The sequence below is a fragment of the Oratosquilla oratoria genome, chromosome 6, assembly GCF_046742065.1.
Source record: "Oratosquilla oratoria isolate Oo_2021 chromosome 6, ASM4674206v1, whole genome shotgun sequence".
NCBI classification, from domain to species: Eukaryota; Metazoa; Arthropoda; class Malacostraca; order Stomatopoda; family Squillidae; genus Oratosquilla; species Oratosquilla oratoria.
Window position 1 is genome coordinate 62178554 of NC_134782.1, and position 20000 is coordinate 62198553.

Consider the following 20000-nt stretch of genomic DNA (forward strand, 5'->3'; position numbering starts at 1 on the left):
ATATATGTATATGTATATATATATATTGAAGTATGGAAGACAAATGAGTGGAAGGGCGGTGAGCTAAACACAGAGAACAGTTGGAGTTTTATTCACTGACGTTTCGTCCTTACCAGGACATGTACTTTGAGAATGTCCTGGTAAGGACGAAACGTCAGTGAATAAAACTCCAATTGTTCTCTGTGTTTAGCTAACCTCCCTTCCACTCATATATATATATATGTATGTATATGTATATGTATGTCCCAGTTGCCGCCTACCAATTTCATTCAGCCCAGAGACTTGCTCGGGATAAACCTGAGCGGGTTCAGATCGAACGCCTCAACTGAACAAAGCCGTCTAGCTATAAAAACAAATAAATAACTAATTAATGAGTGAATGAATAGATAAATAGATAACTGAAAAATAGGTAATAATTGAACAAAGTAATATAAATAAATAAAGATAACTAGATAATTATATAAATTAAATTGATAATTAGAGAAATTAAATAGATCAATAAGTTAATTCGTAAGTTGATGAACTAGTATATTGAATGAATAAATTTAATTTATAAATAGATAAATTAATCGATCAAATGAATAGATAAATGAAATGGATAGATAATAATTACATGAATATATAATCAAACAAATTTAAGTAAGAAAAATAGATAAGTAGACATATAGATGCATAAATAAACAAATAATTGTGTAGATAAATGTAGAAAATGGATAAGTATAAAACAAACAAGCAAACAAGCAAATAATTATCTAAATAAATATGAAACAAACAGGCAGACAAACATAATTGTTTAGATAAATATAAAACAAACAAGCACACAAGCAAATAATTATTTAGATAAATTTAAAACAAACAAACAAGCAAATAATTATTTAGATAAATGTAAAACAAACAAGCAAACAAAAAATATTTAGATAAATGTAAAACAAGCAAACAAATAATTACTTAGATAAATTTAAAACAAACAAACAAACAAACAATTATTTGTATGAATATAAAACAAGCAAACAAACAAATACATAAAAAATAAATTAGATAGAATAAACGGTGTCCACGTCTTGAGGGTTAATCCACCATACAATGTAAACAATGGGGTGAGGGCTGACCGGACGGGGCCACAGGCGGAACCTAGGCTCCGTCGCCTTTTGCCTGAGTCAGGGCAACACTCCTTTGTCCGTACTAAGGCCCCAGAATCACCCCTTTGTTCAGGAGACTTTAATAAGGTCGTAGATGGCTGCCTTTGTCTGCTTGTGAGGCGCGCCGGATTTCGGGATATCTCGTTTATCCGAAAAGATTAGGTCGACTTGTGCCGTTTTCGTTTATCCATAAATGTAAGTTCAAAATATTTCGGTTATTTGTCAAGATTAAGCAGAATTGTGCCCTTTTTGTTTATCCGTACATTCAAGTACGAGATATTTCGTTTATACGTAAAATTTTGTAGAATTGTTCATTTTCATTCCCCCGTAAATTTTGGTTCGATATTTAAGTCTTTCTTTTATCCGGAAATATTAGCTCGACTTCAAAGTCTTCTGGTTGTTCGTAAATAATAGGTCGACCTCGGGGTCATATTACGTCGAGTTCCATCTCGAGGTCATATTAGATCAAATTCTACTTCGAGGTCATATTAGATCAAGTTCTACCTCGAGGTCATATTAGATCAAGTTCTACCTCGAGGTCATATTAGGTCAAGTTCTACCTCGAGGTCATATTAGGTCAAGTTCCACCTCGAGGTCATATTAGGTCAAGTTCCACCTCGAGGTCATATTAGGTCAAGTTTGAGGTCATTCCGGTCATTGAGGCCCGTCTCTAGACCGGAACTCTATAATCCGGCAATTGTCTGGTGGCACCGGTTTGGACGGATCAAGTCTCTCCTGACGTACCTGGTGGTACTTGTTGTGTTACCATGGCTGCCGCCAGATGATTTTATTAGTTCATAGGGCAATACTGCGATAAGGCGTGGACGGGGGAAAAGGTTCAGATGAAAAGGGTCATGTGACCTTAAAAAGGTCGTGTGAAATTAAAAAGGTCATTTGAACTTAAAAATGCCATGTGAACTTAAAAATATCACTAAAAGGTCGTGTGAAATTAAAAAGGAAATGTGAGATTAGAAATGTCATCTGAAGGTCATGTGAACTTAAAAATGTCACTAAAAGTGACCTAAAGGTCATTTGAACTGAAACATGACCGGAAGGTCATCTAAAAGTAATTTGAACTGAAAAATTTCGTATAGAAAAGGTCACGAAAAGCTCATGGAAACTGAAAAGCTTCAAAAGAGAAATATGACAAACAGGTCATGTTAACTGAAAAAGGTCACAAAAAGCATATGAACTTAAAGCTCACTGAAAGAGGTCACACGCACCGTGCCGTAAGTATATTTTATTTTGAAAGACGTCAACAGGAAAAATGTCATAAAAAGGTCATGTTAACTGGAAAAGGTCACTTAAAATGTCACAAAAAAACGTAAAACTTAAGGAGTTTATACGTACCAAGTAATAAGTACATTTTATTAAGAAAAAAAAAATCAAGAGAATTTTTTTATAAAAAGGCCATGTTCACTGAAAAAGGTCACATAAAAGGTCCTCCAAAAACGTAAAACTTAAAGAGGTTATACGTACCGTAAGTACATGTTATTTTATTTACTCATATACCTTTTTTTTTTTACAAACTTCACACACAAACCAACATGAATCACTTGGCGAAGATTCAATAGGGAACAATAATGAAACTATTTCAGCCCTGGGCGGGATTCGAACCCGGACCGCCGTAGTGGCAGCTGGGAACTCTACCACTGTTACGATTCTCCCCTCCGCGTTGAAAATGAGCTGTTCATCAAGATCAATTGAACGAGGCAGCCATACAAATGTGTTCAGTGGTGTTTTGTGAAAGAAGTAAGAAAAGTAATCTCATATTGTAACTGGGCATCACTGTGGTGTATTTTTGAAACTAAGGATATTTTTTGTTAAATTTTCTCGTGTGTGTGTGTGTTTACCTAGTTGTATTATACGGGAAGGGAGCTATGCTCGTGGTGACCCGTCTTTGTATCTTTCAGCATCAAGTTGTTTTTTAAAATCGTGAATAGTATTTGCGCACAGTTATTCCATATATCCAGCACTCTGTGAGGGAAGCTATTCTTTTTCCTATCTCTTCTATAGTTGTCCTTTTTGAGTTTCTTTTCATGACCTCTTGTTTTTCCATTGTCATTTTTAGTCAATCTTTTCTGTCAAGGATTTCCGTTTCTTTCATGATTCTACTATATATATAGTCAGTAAATTACCTCTTTCTCTTCTGTGTGTGTGTGTGTGTGTGTGTGTGTGTGTGTGTGTGTGTGTGTATGTGTGTGTGTGTGTGTGTGTGTGTGTGTGTGTGTGTGTGTTTATGTGTTTATGTGTGATTCACCTTGGTCTCTGGATCACATGTTGGAATCGTGATCGACAGCTATTTCCCTCCCGGAAGAGAGCTCAGAGCCCGTATGACCGATCTGTGGGTAATGTACCTTACACACACACACACACACACACACAACTCCCTGCCCACGAGAGTTGGAGTAACGACTAGAAGCGCAGGGATACTGAAATTATTTCAGCCCTGGGCAGGATTCGAACCCGGACCGCCGTGGTGACAGTTGGGGGACTACCAACCACGCCACCGAGTTGTGTGTGTGTGTGTGTGTGTGTGTGTGTGTGTGTGTGTGTGTGTGTGTGTGTGTGTGTGTGTGTGTGTGTGTGTGTGTGTTTATGTGTGATTCACCTTGGTCTCTGGATCACATGTTGGAATCGTGATCGACAGCTATTTCCCTCCCGGAAGAGAGCTCAGAGCCCGTATGACCGATCTGTGGGTAATGTACCTTACACACACACACACACACACACACACACACACACACACACACACACACACACACACACAACTCCCTGACCACGAAAGTTGAAGCAACGACTAGAAGCGCAGCGATACTGAAATTATTTCAGCCCTGGGTAGGATTCGAACCCGGACCGCCGTGGTGACAGTCGGGGGACTCTACCAACCACACCATCGAGTTGTGTGTGTGTGTGTGTGTGTGTGTGTGTGTTTCACCATGGTCTTAAATCACGTGTTGGACTCGTGATCGACAGCTATTTCCCTCCCGGAAGTGAGCTCAGAGCTCATATATGACCGATCTATGGGTAATGCTGTGACCTTACACCCACACACACACCCCAACTCCCCACCCACAAGAGTTGGAGTAACGACTCGCAGCGCAGCGATATTGATATCATGTCAACCCTGGGCGGGATTGAAACCTTGAGGAACTCTAACCACTGCGCCATCGCGCGCGCCGTGTGTGTGTGTGTGTGTGTGTGTGTGTGTGTGTGTGTGTGTGTGTGTGTGTGTGTGTGTGTGTGTGTGTGTGTGTGTGTGTGTGTGTGTGTGTGTGTGTGTGTGTGTGTGTGTGTGTGTGTGTGTGTGTGTGTGTGTGTGTGTGTGTGTGTGTGTGTGTGTGTGTGTGTGTGTGTGTGTGTGTGTGTGTGTGTGTGTGCGTGCGTGTGTGTGTTTTCTAGGAAACAGCCACTGTAGCTCTTTCGACTGAAACCAACTGTCCAAACGCAAGACGGGGATGGGAAGGGGAAGGGACATCTGACCTCAGGTCATTCCACTTCGCACCCTCATGACAACCCCGCCCAGATCGAGGTCACATACCTGTCGTGACCTCTCTCGGTCATCCTTGCCCTTTCACTTCTCCCACCAACCTCTCGCCTCCTCGGGGTTTTAGGGGCGAAAGAAGGGCGAGGGTAAGGGCGCGTGGGTGTGGGAGGAGGGCGGGGGAAGACAAAGGTTTGTGTGAGAAAGGGGCGAGGGTGGGTGGGGTGATAACATTTTTTTTTTGGGGGGGGGGTGATAACAGACGATAGAAAGAGGTGACAACATAATCTTTTCGTTGTTTCAAGACTTGTATTAAGTCTTGCTGCCGCTAAGCGATTTTATGCAATTGAGGGAAAATCCCTTCAATGAGGCGATGTGAATCTATTTTTTTCTGTATGCCACAATATATCAGGAACGCCATTGCATATTAACGTTTTCTCTTGAAGATATAGTTGTTTAACTACTGATTGATTCTGTTTTAGAAAATGTGATTTTCTTTTATGTTCGAATGTTAAACAGTTATTGAGCACGTAGGTAAATATTTTGTTTTCTACTTATGATGTAGTTATACATAACACAATGCAGCTATACACAGCACAATGTAGTTATACATAATACAATATAGTTAAACATTACACAATGTAGTTATACATAACACAATATTGTTATACTGTACATAACACAATGTGTGTGGGAATAGATCGGTGGATGTGGGTGGATGAGATTGGTGGATGTGGGTGGATGAGATTGGTGGATGTGGGTGGATGAGATTGGTGGATGTGGTGGTAGAGGGAGTAACTGGTACGGACAAAAGCTCACTGGACAAATGCCCACAGCCTTAATTCAAAAGTGGACAAATGCTCACACCCCAAAAATCTCACCCACCTTGATGGCATTATTATCTAAATTTATATGATTTCATTTTTATTGAGATTTTTGTGGAATTCTGATTTTAATTTTGTTTCCTTTTGATTACTGGACGATTTTATTTTAAACCCAAGGTAAGATAGAATAGAATACGAGTAGTTTTGGAAAAAAATACAATTCTTTAAGGATCTTATGTGAGATAGTGTGGATTTGGCATTGGTAACAGAATACACAGAACAAAAACGATGGCTTCGGTCGCAGCCAAATTCCCCCTCACCACCCCGCACATGTGAGGTGACCCTCTGACCTTAGGTTACCTGACAGGGTCACTCAAGGTTACAAGAGCGGCAAAGGACACCACGAGGAGGAAGAAAAGACACAAGTTCAGAAGTTCCGCCCCGAGCTATGGTTACATTAGTCAACGGAATGGTTGGTTTCCAACGATTCAGTTGGATTTCGTCCAATGTTGGAGTGTAGCCGTAGCTAAAGCCGGAGTGCCTCTCAAGTGATGTTGGCAACCATGGAACGCCATCCATTTCTTTCCTCAGCCAGCCTGACACGATCCACAATCCTCCATTCATCGCCGATGCGTTCCAACAATATATCCATGAACTTGACTCTCTGCTTTCCTTGCATTCTGGTCCCCTCCACTTTCTCCAGCTGGCGTTCTGTTTCTAGTCCATACCCTCTCAGTATATGGATAACGAACTTTAATTGACGCTTTTCACCAGTGTTTTTATCCGGTGTTTCACACCCAGAAACACCATTTTCTCCTCATACACCAAAACAAATATCCATTATTCCATTCTACTACCAAATAACAAAGAACTGTTGGGGAATTATTTTGTTTTGTGTACCACGGGGGAGGTGAAGAAGGATGACATTGGATTTTCTTACAGAACAACAATACCCCCCCCCACCCCCCACCCGCCACCTCTGGACCCCACTTCTGAACTCGTGCTAAGGGGTGACCTCGTCCTCTTTGTCACAAAGGTCATCTCAGGTCATGTCCTCTCCTCTTGCGTCTCCTTTTTCGGCATGGTGAGCCGAAGTGGTTCCATATCTCTGGTGAAATTCCCATCTTTTTTAGAATTCGTAGACCTGAATGGTAGTTATTTCACGATGCTCATCATACACATGCAGAAAGTCACAGAAAAACTAGAATATCTAAACTTATTATCATGATTATCTTCTATATATTTACTTTTCGTGGTTGTTCCCCTTTCACACTGATGTGCATAACCCCGCCTGGGGAGATTGTAGGACAACTGGCATTTTTATTCTTGCTAAATATCTCAAAACTATTGTTTAAATAAAAAAATAATGGAAAGAATTGGGGACGAGATGTCCTATTTTGGGGGGGACCAGTTGTCCTAGGGATGCAGATTTGGGGACCAGTTGACCGTTCACGGCCTGAGGACGTCCAGGACGACGGAAAAGTAGCACACAGTACAGAAGAAACTGAAAACATGACATGTAATAACGTCACGGGAAAAAGTCACAGGTAGTTCTGTTCTCAATCTGTACGTATGTACAGTCAATAAAAGACCGGCTTAGATACGTGATTTTTTTTATTAATAGTATCTATATGTACAAGTAATGTATTAAAAAGTGGAACTTTTTTTTACCGGCCACCATACAGCAAATGTAACTTTTTTTCCTATCCAAAATTGTGTCTTTATTATGTGACTTTTTTTTAAACCTGTGATATCATTATCGGTCAGCGAAAACATACGCTAGACCCAAACAATAACAACCGAATAAAATAAAGTAATAACATAAAACAAGAAAATAAAACAAGAAAATAAAACAAGAAAATTCAGTACTAAGACAATAATAACCGAAACAAAAACAACAACTGCCAGACTGTGATCCCCCCCTCCTCCCTCCCCCGGTCACGTGACCCGTTTTGACCTTCGTCCTTTGCGGTGTTGGATCACGTGCTGGACTTCCGGACAAGAGCTCAGAGTTCATACATGGCCGTAACTATGGATTGTGTTGTGACCTTACTACACACACACACACAATTAAAGAGAAAGAAAATTAGGTCAGGGACAGTAGATAAAAGTGTATAGTAGTATATGGTATTAAAGAAAAACACAATGTAGCTAGATACTTAAGAGAGAAAGAGGAGAAATAAGTAACAAAAGAAATTCTGAAAGAGATACGAGAGATGGAGAAAACAGAAGTACATAGAATGGGACAATACGCTAAAGAAGGAAATAGACTTCTAAAAATTAAGGTCTCAAATGATGGCGGAAGAAGTACTAACAAGAACAGCAAAGTTTGCAAAAAGTGAAAACGACGAAAATATATGGATAAGAAATGAAATGAGCGATGAGGAAAGGGAGAGAGAAAATACATTAAAAAATTAAGCTAATGAAAAAAACGAGAGAAGAACTGAAACCGAAAAGAACGAATTTTAGAGTACTGGACTTGAGGTTGAGAAAATGGTATATATAAAAAAGGAAACACAGGAAACGAAAAACAAAGAGAAAAAAATAGAATTAACGTATACCAACATAAATGGTATAATTTCAGGGTTAAATGAATTAAACGATTATCTGGAGGAAGAAAAACAGATAATGGGGATTGTGGAGACAAAATAAAAACACCCACTGCCACCAAATAGTGTTGGACAAGGTATATATAATCACTGGATTAAAAATAGAGAGGAAAAACAGGTTTGATGAGTCCAAAAAGGATAATTATAGAAGACTTAAAAAAAAATCTTCCTACACAATGGTGGATGTCTGGAACAAATTGGACGAAAAAATAGTGTGCGAACACCACACAAGAATTTCAGAACTAGATATTGCGAGATATAAAGACGGGCCACTACAAAAATAGCTCAGTTTCCCTTACCATACAATTAGGTAAATACATCATGATGCGTCAGTGGTATAGCCCACACAATTGTAGGACGTTTAGGCCATAGGGTTGACTATATGTGAACATTTGGGCCAGAGAATAATATATTCTAAATATATTTCATATTACAAAGGATTACAAAGGCGGAACATGGCGACAGGAGACCTTTTGGTCCATATCTAGGTCGGATGCGAAAAAAGTCACAATAATAATAAACTGATAAATACATACATACATACATATACCAAGGCTTTTTCCCCCTTACTAGGGAGGTAGCCAAAAAGGAAAAGGCATAAAATCATTCCCACCCATTCCATCCCTGAAAACACTCCACAACCCTCCACCCTCCCTCCCATCTTAGCACCTCCTAGATGACGGGTCATCCCTGCACCCTGTCCACTGCCCTGGGTCAGAAGCAGTGCCGCAAGACACAGCATATCCACAGCAAGGCCACTTCATTAAATCGGCGACCCCCCCCCTCTCCGTCCCCCCATATAAAGGAGAGGACGGGGAGAAATCCCTTCGGGCTGCGTCAAAATTTTGCTCACACACACTACCTCACCCCCCGTCCATTCCACCTCATGCATCATAACATCTTCCATATACAACCATTCTCCATTCACCCCTGTCTTCTGTCCTCTCCCGTCCTTCCTCAACAGACACTCCCCTCTTTCCCAAAGCCCCCTTCACCCCATCCATCCATCTCATCCTAGGACGTCCCCTCATGTTCACTCCCTCCACATCCGCCTTCCATACCTCCTTTACTAGTCTTTCTTCACTCATTCTTTCCATATGTCCAAACCATCCTAATACTCTTTCATCAACCCTATCTCCCAACTCCCTTTCCACCCCTGTTCTCCTCATCACCTCCTCATTTCTCACTCTATCTAGCCTAGTAACCCCCATCATACTTCTCAGACACCTCATCTCAAATACATTCAAGCTCCTTCTCTCTTCCTCTCTTATGTTCCATGTTTCTGCTCCATACAGTGCTGTTGGCACAATCACTCCTTCATACAGTCTCCTCTTAGCATCCATTCCCAAATTTCTATTCCTCATTACACTGATAAATGAAAACTATAATTATGTAAATAACAAATAAAATACATAAATAAATGCATAGGTATAGTTAAATGATAAACAAACAGGTAAATAGTAAATAATAATAAATTGACATAACTAATAATAAATGAGAATCAAACAGAAAAATAATTTTTTATCTAACCTAACCTAACGGGAACATATTATTTTCTTAATTTATTCCGCGGCCCAAACGTCCTACTTACCGTGGGCCAAACGTCCTAGTCTGCAGGCCCATGACCCGAACGTCCGATTGCCGGTCCCCCACACACAGTGAAGGATATAAGCAAGATCGAGAGAATAAAAAGACTCTTGGGTTACCTACTCCGTAAGGAAGACACACCAGGAGGATCCCCACTGCGAAATTTAGAATCGCAGTCGACATGACGTCACGTCATCGAGGTGCGTCGTCGTAGGCCAGGTCATAACCTCACCAGAAATTAACGAAAAACCTGACCTCACGTGACCTCTAAGACTTTGGAATGTGGGAAGTCTTGTCATTTCTTGTTATGTCGTATTAGACGAAAACGTTTAGTATTCCGACTTTATTTTCCCTGTGGTTTCTGCAATATTATATAGTCACGCGTTATTGTGATTATTTTTTGCACATATATATATATATATACATATATATATATGTATATATATACATATATATATATATATATATGTGTGTGTGTGTGTGTGTATACTTACAGATATATATATATATATATATACATATATATATATATATACATATATATATACATGTATGATATATATATATATATATATATATATATATATAGTATTTGTCGCACCAGGGAATATTTATTATGTTGTGCGCTTTATCTATTTATTCATACGAGCCCCGGGCTGTGCCCGTCCCTGCTTCGCCTTCAGCGGCCTTTGGCTGCTCATCGTTCAATAACTTAACATACTTTTCAACAAAATAACACATGGAAATTGGTATGTTATAACACATTTGTAAAAGTTCACTATAAACCCACTATCGGAGAAATAATAACGGAAAATACAGGGAAACTGTATATTTCGACTACTATCTGCTGAAGAGGACTACAGATAGTAGTCGAAATATACAGTTTCCCTGTATTTTCCGTTATTATTTCTCCGATAGTGGGTTTATAGTGAAAATAACACACATTTCGCCCATATATAGGAGTGTAAACAATATGTGGCATCATGTCGCCTTCTTTGTGATTGGCTGGTCTTCAGCCAACAGAACTTCGAGGGTGGCTCTCGAAAGAAATCCGAACGAACTCCTCTTCGTTGGGGCACTTCCTCCGAACCTCGCAGTGTGCTGGTGGCGTCATCAGAAGCATGGTGCTCTCGCATTGGCTTAGTCGTGGGTTCGAGTCCCACCCTCCATTGTTGCTTTCCCCAATAGTCCCCAAAGGTGACGGTTTGGGCTGTAGATACTCAGGTTCTTCACCAAACTCGTGAAGACCCGGGTCCCTTCTCTGAGTCGAAGATTTGGGGCCCAACTTCCTTAGGTCATCCACCTACGGGAGTATTTAGATTACGCTGAATCTGGGTCAGACCTGGCTCTCCTCCGTGTTCCTCCCACCTTACACCAAACCAGTGACCTTTCGTGACCTAACACGCATATCAGATGCTCACCAGGGAGCACGTAATCGTTCCACTTGGAACAGGCATGTGCCTCACTCCTTCCCTAAACTGTCACGTGACCGCTTCGTGTACGAGAAGAGAGAGTATGGTTGGCCTCCGGAGGGTGCACAGACAAAAGCCCACAAGATATTTGCTCACACCCTTAATGGAATGAAGATCCTCTTGATATGCGATCTACGTGTTATCAAGATTGATATGCGATCTACGTGTTATGAAGCTCCTCTGATATGCGATCTACGTATTATGAAGCTCCTCTGATATGCGATCTACGTGTTATGAAGATCCTCTGATATGCGATCTACGTGTTATGAAGAACCTCTGATATGCGATCTACGTGTTATGAAGATCCTCTTGATATGCGATCTACACTTTATATTGTGACCTGCAACAAGAAGATATACGTAGATCACGCTGACTGTGTAGATCGTATACCAAAGTATATTATATTTCTTAGTATATGATTTTTGTCTTCATTCTCAATATCTATTCTCATGCAGTCAATTTATCAACACCATTATGTAGCCTACCCGCACTACCATCCGTGATTTTACCTGCTTAGCTGATGTTCATTTGATTTATAATTTTAGTCAACTTTTTTCAAATTTGTTGTATTCTATTTTTCAATAGTAAATATATATATATTTCAATTTATTTTCTAAAATAAATACTTATATAATTGGTAACTGTTTTGATTAATTATGTATGTGGAATTTTTATTTGATCTTTAATAAGTAAATGAAACACATAGATCGCATCCTAAAGTGGTAAACATTTATTGCTTTTTCCATTAAGGGTGTGGGGATATGTCGTATTAGCATTTGTCTTGAGAACATTTGTCCTCAAACACTACAGACTATTGCTAAAAACATTTTTTACGCTTGGGTAGGCAAGGTTTGGTAAGGATACGTGCATTTACTTAGCTTTTTTCCATTAGCCTAAGCTGTTCTAGTGGATGGTAGATAAGAATTCTCCAACTGACCGGCAGAGCTGTTTGTTCTTGTGCCCATTTTGTCAACTTTCGCTTTCGTCCATGCCAAATCCGTCAGCACATCTGGTCCACAGGGGAGACTAAATATCAACGACATGGCGTCACTCATGTGTAGCAAGTCGACCTTGCCAATACGTCAATCATAACAACATTAAACTTCCTTTTATCCTGATTTCTGTGAGTGAAATCAATCGGTTATTTCCAGTCCGTTGCGAACAAAGGCCCCTCTTACACCATTCCATTAAAGACGCGGAGGCACCAATCGACCTCACAGCTAATCCCGGACACATGGAGCAAAACTCGAGTCTCTCTCAGAGCACTACCGCCCCCGAAAGGACAGGTCACATGTAGGATTATGAGGTCACTGAGGAGTGTCTGATAGGAAGGTTAGGTCACAGAGGTCACAGGAAATCCCGAGGGGCGTTGGAAAGGCTAAGGAGACAGAAATGACAAATGTTGGTCAGGCCTAGTCAAAGCAAAATTGAATTATTAAATAAATAATCGATAAATTCACGCAAATAAATATATTGCTTGAGCTATACCAGACCACTTTGTGAAAGGGGGCCGGGGCATTTTCTCATTGTAGTAGATTTCTTGGACATTAGAGATAAGTGCAAATAAATTCACGATACCAAGCCTTGAAACTCACCCCGGCAACAAATTCCTCTTTGGATATTTCACCCCACACACCTTTGACATTCCCTCCCCCTCCTCCCTCACCTAGACACCCCCACCCACTCATCCGCTTCTTAATGACTTGATTTGCTTAATCTAACCTAGCCATAATCCCAAACCTGACCTAATCTTAAGTCCAATAAAGTGTTTTAGGGAACTGAGGGGAGAAAGCCTTTCCACTATCCCTCCTTCTCCACCTCTGTCTAGCAAATCGCCAAGGTCAAGAAGGGTCACGTGACGGGAGTGGGTGGGTAGGGTATCATTCTCGGCACTTGCACGTGGTTGTTGTTGTTTGCCTCCAACTTAGTTATAGACCAAAAGGTCTCCTCTTAATTGGCCCGTTGCCAGAACTTATGACTTGGGAATGGGGGTCCTGAATATTTGGGGGACTGAACGCAATTAAAATGACTAATCTTGTATTTCTCTTAGGAAACAGTAACAGCGGTGTTGTGATACCATTGTTGAGCTATCAGGCAATTACTGGCTGTGGTAATCAATCAGGGTCAACAGTGCATTGAACATCATATACCGGTCATGCAGTAAAAGCACGTACAAATATCAAGTTGCAAGATAATAAATTAAGGACATATGTTTGCAGCAAAGAAGATTCTCGAAACCCATTAGTTACACCGTACTACAAACTAACTTGCAGTTTTATTCTGACAATCAATATATACGAAAAATGACTGAAAATGCAAATATATGAACTTGAGAGTGTAGGAGGGGTACTTTTTTCTAGGGGGGGGGGTAAGTCCCCTTTAGCTCCACTGTGGCTACGGGCCTGCCTATTAGTACTCATCATTAGATTTGCTTAAAGGTAGTTACCAAGCCCACATACATATAAAAGTGGCTATAACAAATAAATAAAGAAAATAGTGCACAACAGATAAATATGTTAACAAATAGATACACCAACAAATAATTCCATATAAATAAATAAAATTAATTGACGACCAAATCAGAAAGTCATTCTCCCAATTGCAAGATACATCAAACAATATATAATCCCATATAAATAAACAGAATAAGTTAACAAACAAATATGTAAATTAATCAATTCTCAGAATTAATACGCGGAAAGAATAGTGTAATAATTGAACTACTTCGGTGTGTAATCTACTCGTACTGCAACCAAACGTCAGGGCCTACAAATTTAGGACGTTTAGGCCACGTTGGTGACTATAGGCGGACGTTTGGGCTACGGAATAAATTATTTGTTTGATTTTTTGGTAGATTCGTGATCTATCTACACGCCCAAATTTTCCCCCCTTATAAGAGAGGTAGCCAAGGGAACGTACCTACTCCCACCCTTTCTACTACAATCTACCCCTTTCCCCCTCTCATCTTAGCTCCTCATGGATGACGGGTCATACCTGTATCCCGTCCACTGCCCTGGGTCAGAAGTAATGTAGAGAGACAGCGTATCTACAGCAAGGCCGCTTTACCTAATCAGCGACCACCCCTCTCCGTTCCCTCATGCAGAAAAAGAGAAGACGGGGAGAAATACCTTCGGTCTGCGTCAAAATATCATTCACACATAAGATGGTAGAGGTAACCACGTGCTTTGTTCATGGTATTAATTTACTTATTAATTGTAGAAGCAACCACGTGCTTTGTTCATGGTATTAAATTTACTTATTAATTGTAGAAGCAACCACGTGCTTTGTTCATGGTATTAATTTACTTATTAATTGTAGAGGTAACCACGTGCTTTGTTCATGGTATTAATTTACTTATTAATTGTAGAAGCAACCACGTGCTTTGTTCATGGTATTAATTAATTTATTAATTATTTATTAATATCAATAAATTGAACAGATATTAATTATCATTTGCTGCAGTATTTCATGCGGAAAGATGTTTTGTCCAGAATGTGTTTTGGGGCAGGTTTTCTGGTGGAAAGTGTTTTGTCTGAGGAAGTTGTGTCCCGGATCCATCCACCTCATCCTCGGTCGTCCCCTCAAATTCACTCCACCCACCTCTGCCTTCCACACCTCTTTTACTAATCTTTCATAACTCATTCTTTCCATGTGTCTAAACCATCCCAATAGTCTTTCATTAGTCCTATCAACCATCTCCTTTTCCACTCCTACTCTCCTCCTCACCAAATGAATTCGTAGATTCATGATCTACGCGTCATAAAACTACCTCGGTGTGGTATCTAATGATCTACGCGTCATAAAACTACCTCGGGGTGCTATCTAATGATCTACGCGTCATAAAACTACCTCGGTGTCCTATATAATGATCTACGCGTCATAAAACTACCTCGGTGTGCTATATCATGATCTACGCGTCATAAAACTACCTCGGTGTGGTATCTAATGATCTACGAGTCATAAAACTACATAGGGGTGCTATCTATTGATCTACGCGGCATAAAACTAACTCGGTGTGCTATCTAATGCTCTACGCGTCATTCTGGAATTCTGGAATTCAAGAAAAGACCACCTCGCTTGCGCGGGATCGGGTTTTGTGGGAGGGGAAGAACGTCTGTTAGAAAATGAAAGGATAGTAGTGTATAAAAGAGGGCTATTGCCACCGGGCGAATCGCGAGCAATTAGGGGCTAGATTGTTGTCATGGCATAGGAGGACTTGACCAGGAGCTTGGAGGGAAGCGCCCGACGCCGGAGGTTAGGATTACCAACGGGGTTACCAACGGGGTTAGGATCACCAACGAAAGTTGAGAAAATGGTAGGAGGCGTAGTAGTAAAGGGGGAAAAACGGAAAAATCTTTAGTGGGAGGTAAACTGAAATGAGAAGATGTAGTATAAGAGAAAGTGAGAAAGGAAGCGAATTTTAGTCGAAGAAAAAGGAAGTGTATATGTTTGTGCGTGGGATGCGGCTATGTTCGTGAGAGGTGTGTGTGTGTAATTTACGGTTAGTGAGTAGATTTCACTTCCCGCGTTTAGAGGGCGTTCCTGATTAGCCCCAGGTAAGGCATGAGGATTCCTGTTTTACCCCAGGTCAGGTTTGAGTAACGATATTATTATTATTATTATCATTATTACTACCATTACCATTATTATTATTACATTATCACCAGTCAAGCTGGTGAAGGGGTGTGTTACTTGTTGGTGCGGTTATACACGTTTTATCGTGTACACCGCACGTGGGACGGGCGCAGCTGACAGATAGTCTGTACGGTGTGGTCTAGGTGTAATATGTTGTATCAGATGTTTGTGTTTGGCGTGCAGTTTTTCTAGGTGTCTTGAGTGAAGTTTGTGTTTGTGTTGGTTGAGTGGACGGATGTTGGAAATTTGGTGTAGAGACTCAGAGGTTCTGAAGTCGCTCCATCGCGAGCCCGTGATGAACTGGACAGCGGCATTCTGAACCTTCTGATGCTCGTAGTTATTGGTGGCACATGTCAGCTGGCTTAGTCCCGGGGACTGGCACAGAATCGGTCTGACGAGGGCTAGGTACAATCGACGTTTGGTTCTCAGTGTTGCAGTTTTGAAGCGTCTGAGCCTACCCAGCACAGCCCTAGCCTTCGCTCCCTGCTTGCGGAAGTGTGGGGTCCAGGTAAGGCCACTATCAAGTGTGCTACCCAGCACACGGGTATGGTCCTTCGCTGGGATGTTTGTGTTGTTTATTTTAAGAGGAGTGTTTGTGATTGTTCTGTTGGTTCGTTTGCAGCGGAAGTGTACAGCATTGCATTTCGACGCGTTGGTCTTAATGCGCCACTGTTGCTCCCACGCGTGTGCCCCGTCTAGGATGTTTTGCATTACGTGTAACGCTCCCTGCAGCGTTTTGTGTCTGCTTATGTGGTTAGTGTCGTCCGCATACGAGAGAGTTAGAGCCTGGTTGCGAGGATAAGCCGGCTCTGGCAGGTCATTCGTATATAGATTGTACAGAGTGGGGGCAAGGACTGACCCTTGCGGCACTCCAGCCTTCGGCACAAAAGGTTGGGACAGACAGCCCCGCCACTTTATTCTAATTGACCTGTCGTCCAGGTAGTTGCAGAGCAACCTTGTGAACGGCAGGGCAAAGTCGAAGTTGTGGTACAATTTGTACTTCAGGCCTTCGTGCCAGACAGCATCGAATGCCTTCTCCACATCCTTACAAACCAAAATGGCCTTACCAGGGCGACCGTCTGGCGGTCTTTGAACCCATTGAGTGATTATGGATATTACGTCTTCTGCACCGCGCCCCGGCCGAAAACCAAACTGGCAGTCCCTCAGCACATTCTCCGTCTCTAGGTACATGGTCAGGCGGCGGCTTAAGACGTGCTCGAACACCTTTCCAAAGTACTCCAGAAGGGAGATGGGCCGATATGAAAGGGGGGCGGAGGCGGGTTTCTGGGGTTTAGGAATGAGGATGGTATGGGAGGCCTTGAATAGTTGTGGGAAGTACCCAGAGGCTAGTGAGCTGTTATATAGTGTCGTCATGTGTGAGATTATGTTGTCTGGCATACGTTTGAGTATGTGTGCATCGATGCCTGAAGGGCCAGGGGATTTTAGTTTTAGTGCCGAGATAACCCCCTTTACCTCCTCCAAAACTATGGGGCAGATAAGGGGATCATCTTCATCTAACTGAGAGAGATCAACAGTCTCGTCGGGAATGAGGTCACTACAGCTGTTCATAAATGAGTTAACACTGTGCAAGGTGCTAAAGCAATGTGGTCCTTGCACAGGATGGGGCTTAAAGACCTCACTCCATGCTGACGCCAGAAGGTCAGCTTGGTGTTGGGGGGAGTGTGCAGAGTGGTTAAGATGGTTGATGACCTTGGGTGGTGGCACAGAGCACTCCTCCAGCTCACGTTTGAGGGTCCTCCAGAACTTGGAAGGGTCCTTCTCACAGGCGCCGGAGAGCGAGGCCATCAGTTGCTCCTCTTCTCGATGTGAATCGATGTAGAGGGACTTCCTCAGGCTACTCTGTAGCCAGTGCATGTCTCTTAGGATGGCTACACGGGCCTCTAGGGGTGCTTGTAATAGATCTGTAGATCTGTTTTGTAGTGCAACGCGTCATAAAACTACCTCGGTGTGCTATATAATGATCTACGCGTCATAAAACTACCTCGGTGTGGTATCTAAGAAAGAAAGAAAAAAATATCAGAAACAGATGACAGCAAAGAGGTATGCAGATGACCTGACATGACCTTTAAAAATCGAAACCAGATCACTCCTTTGGGGTGACGAGGGTTGGGGGAGGACACGTACCGAGTCCTATGTCTGCCCGTGATGTGGTCCCAAAGTCGGAATAATATTTCAATGAAGCTTTGTATTGTTTAGGCAGGAAGGAGTGGAAAGGGCGCGTTTATTGTGGAAGTAAGAAAGAACAGTGAGGATGTTCTCCCATTACACCCTCCCTCGCCGGAACAAAAATACCACTGCACATTCCGAAAAAGATAAATCACTCACTGGCAGTAATAGTCTCTATGCACAATTATCCTTTCGTTTCCATGAAGACCTGTCCTTCCCCCCAGGGTAAACGGACGTTTGGACCACGGTAAGTAAGACGTTTGGGCCACGGTAAGTAGGACGTCTTGGCCATTGTAAGTAGGACGTCTAGGCCACGGAATGAAATGAAATAATAACACGTGTTCTTGTTAGGTTAGGTTGAGTTAGATTGATAAAATAAGTTCCCACAAAAGATGAAACAAAATTAAGATTTTATTCCGTGGCTCAAACGTCCCGTGGCCCAAGCATCCTAGGTTGCAGGCTCGTGGCCCAAACGTCCTAAAATCCTCCCACAGATACCTATCCCATAAAAGCGGGTGGTCTTGGCCGAGATAATCTCACGCAGCCACAAACTGTGTAATGCAGAACCTCTCCACGCTTCCGAATACGCCTCCAGCCCCGGTGGCATTATTGGTGCTGAGACACAAAAGCCCCAGTTTGAGTCCCAACAGTTACATTTTTTCCATAAGTTGCAGTGGCAAGGCTAGAGGAGAATAAAAAACGCAGGAAATTGTTCTTTAAAGAGCAGGAAAATTACAGAAAATCAATATCAAACGATAGTAAAAGATCTTTTCAAATCACTACCGTGAAGGAGTCCGATATATATATATATATATATATATATATATATATATATATATATATATATATATATATATATATAGAAAAAAATGAGGGAAATGTCAGGTGGAAGATGATTTCAGAAGCTTACAGTGGAATGGAGAACAAAGTGCTCCTGCTCTGAGGAGAGAGAGGAAGAGCCGGAGGGGGAAAGGGAGAGAGAAGAAGGAATGGGGAGAGAGAGGCAGGAACATCTCGTTAACGACCTATAGGTCACATTTCGTTTTTAAAGGGTCATGTCAGGTCATTTGCATTTCATGTCTTTCCCGTTTTCCTCTCTGTCGCTCTCCCCCGAGATATGACCCATCTTGACCTCATGGATGACCATTTTCAGATTTCAGTATGCGGCTGGCAATAAAGTCCTGGGGGGGAATCAAAGAAAAAAAAAACACAATTTGGCTAGGAAAAAGTCGTAGAAGATAAAATTTAGCGATAATAAAGTCACATGATAAAAACGTCACAATTTTGGGCAGAAAATAAGTCACGAAATTGCACCCTTCGCCCTGCATTCAGACTACAAGTAGGATGGGTTTTGTCGACCTAAACCGTATCATCCCTTGCTTATCTTTGAATTAAAAATAGATAATATTTTATGTATTATTTTTTCTTATTTTTTCGAGAAGTAACATAAAACAAGATACCTCACATACTATACAGTTATGCGTGATTTTCATTGTTATCTCGTGTATGAAATTTCGTAATTTAATGATTCCCAGGAGATGTTATATTAACCAAGTCTTTAAAAAGATCACATATAATTTTCTATCTATCTCTCTATCTAATGTATCTATATACCAATAGTTTCTTCCGCATTTTAAGGGGTGTTGCTAAGTCAAACGGACGCACACAATCCCATCCACACCATCTTTGTTTCCCTCTCCTTTGTTTCCCTTGGAAAAAAAAAATTATTTTACTTAGTGAAAGACCTCACCTAAACACCATACTAAAAAAAAAAGAGTAATTAGAAAAATCAGAACTAGTACTAACTTTGTCACAATTTTTTTTTCCTATTTCCTTTTTTTTTGTGACTTTTTCTTTTTTTCTTTCCTGTGGTCAGTAATTATATACCCGTCTCGCCAGTTATCCTTCCCATTTAGTTGATCGCCTAGATTACCAGTCGGTGAGCCTCTCTCATTACTGTCATGAGATCCCTGAAGTCTCTTGAGACTTGCCGGGAGCCGTCGTCCGACCCGACCCGATATGACAAACGACGACAAAAACCGAATCGTACACGACGTGGGCTT